Raw genomic sequence first — 2,579 nt, 5'->3', positions numbered from 1 at the left:
ATGAAATACACAAACACACACACACACACACTTTACTGCCAAGCACAGAAAGTCAAAACTAGGCAAGGGTTCTTTTCGTGTTCATGAAAAAATTGATGTGCTTAGTTGAGAGTGTCTTAAGTTGCCAGGGGAAAGACAGGATGGATTCACAAAGGGAGATAGTGTTTTTTTCTTTTTTCTTTTTTTTCTTTGTTTAACTCTTGAATTCAAAATAATCCAGACTTATTGAAAAGTTGCAAAAATAGTACAGAGAATTCCCATATGCTCTTCCCTCAGATTCCCCAAACATTTCACCCCATTTGTACTTTCTCCTTCTCTCTCTGTGGATATAATTTTTTTTTTCTGAAATGTTTGAGATTGGAAGGTAGAATGCAGGGCAGGGTGAAAGGCGGAAGGAGAGAGGTGGGTTGGGAGGCTGTCTTTTTTTTTTTAACCTTCTGAGATGGAGTTTCGCTCTTGTCACCCAGGCTGGAGTGCAATGGCACGATCTCGGCTCACTGTAACCTCTGCCTTCTGAGTTCAAGTGATTCTTCTGCTTCAGCTTCCCGAATAGCTGGGATTACAGGCACCCACCACCATGCTCGGCTAATTTTTTGTATTTTTAGTAGAGGCGTTTCACCATGTTGGCCAGGCTGGTCTTGAACTCCTGACCTCTGATGATCCACCTGCCTTGGCCTACCAAAGTGCTGGGATTACAGGTGTGTGCCACTGTGCCTGGTGATTGCAGTAACCCAGAGTGCTATGATGAGGGCTGGACCTGGTTGGAAATGTTGAGAAAGGTGAGAAGTGGTTAGGTCTGGCATATATTTTGAAAGGAGAGTTTAAATGGGTTGGATGACAAGAGAGAGAAAAAGAAGTTTTAAGGATGATGTCAAGGATTTTGGTCTGAGTAACTGGAAGACTACAGATGCTGTTATTGGGATCGGGAAGACTATGAGAGGAGTAGGTTATAGCAGGGGGAATCAAAAGTGTGTTTTAAGGTCCAAAAAGAGATGTCAGGAAGTGTTGGCTGGGTGCGGTGGCTCACGCCTGTAATTCCAGAACTTTAGAAGGCTGAGGTGGGGAGATCACGTGAGGTCAAGAGTTCAAGACCAGCCTGATAATTATTAAAATCAATCATTGATGTTTAGTAATTAATCATATTATTGCTCCTAATACCGCAGGGGGTGTACACCTACCTGTGATGTTGTTCCTAATATCCAGGGACAGAGAGCATGATTTTAGTGTTCATATCACAGTAGGTGTGCACTCATCCTGTGACACTGATCCTAATATCCAGGGGGGTAGAGTATGACATGACTCCCAACATAGCAATGAACGGACAGCCACCCGGTGATATTGCTCCTAATATTCATGGAAGAAGCGTATGATATTATTCCCAATATCGCAGGGAGGGTACAGCTCTTCTGTGATATGGTTCCTAGTATCCGGACGGGGAGAGGTTGATAATAATTCCAGTATCGCAGGCTGTGTTCACCCGCCCTGTGATATTGTTATTAATATCCTGGAAGGGAGAGGATGATATGATTCCCCGTAGAGCAGGAGGCGTACACCCAGCCTGGGATATTGTCCCTAATATCCATGGAGAGGAGAGGCTGATATTACTCCCAATATGGCAGGGGGTGAACATCCACCCTGTGATATTCTTCTTAATATTCCAAGGCTCAGAGGTTGATATTACTCCCAGTATTGCAGACACTGTACACCCCCGTGTGATACTCTTCCTGATATCTGGAAGGGGAGAAGATGGTATTAATCCCCATATCACAGGAGGTGAACACCCACTCTGTGATATCTTTCCTAGTATGCAGGGGGAGAGGGGATAATATTATTCCAATATTGCAGAAGATGTACACACCCCCCCCATGATATTGTCCTTAATATTCCAAGGCACAGAAGACCATTTTACTCCCAATATCACAGAAAGTGTACAGCCCCCAGTGATGTTGTTCCCATGATCCAGGAGGGAAGAGGATGATATGACTTTCAACCCCTGCACCCCGCAATGCTCTCACCCTGCAACACCGACACCCAGCTCAACCTGACATGGGACCAGATGTGCTGGCTGGGGGTGTTCATTGCTTCTCTTTTCTCCCTTGCCAGACTCAGTAGAGGAAGCTGAGACTGAGCAGCAGCAGGAACAAGGTATGTTTTGCCTGTGGCTCAGGCTTCCTCTGGTTATGAGCTAGGCCTTGGGGTAACACCGGGGGAGGTGACAGAGCTGAGTACTTTGGGCATTGGATGCGGCTGTCACCCCTCTGTGGTGTGGGCTGGGGGCTTGGGGGACATCGCCTGAGGTGGGCCTGAACCTCTCGTCTACTCTGGCACTGGAGGCTGTGGGGTCCCACACTTCTTCCAATGAATGTGCTGACCCCTGCCTGATCCCCAACCGAGGTGGGGCATCCTTTCCACTGCTGGGGCCCACATGTAGCTGTGGGTTCCTTTCTCATGACCCAGAGAAGCTGCAGTTCACCTTGTGCTCTGCCTCAGAGATGGGGGGGCCACACTGCCCTCAGCGGGTAACAGAATTCAGAGCCTTAGGTTGCAGGGTCCTAACTGAGGTCCCTGAAGGGTCTGCT

Source organism: Colobus angolensis, unplaced genomic scaffold (genome assembly GCF_000951035.1).
Source record: "Colobus angolensis palliatus isolate OR3802 unplaced genomic scaffold, Cang.pa_1.0 Scaffold525, whole genome shotgun sequence".
In the NCBI taxonomy this organism is placed as follows: domain Eukaryota; kingdom Metazoa; phylum Chordata; class Mammalia; order Primates; family Cercopithecidae; genus Colobus; species Colobus angolensis.
This window is presented reverse-complemented; position numbering follows the sequence as displayed.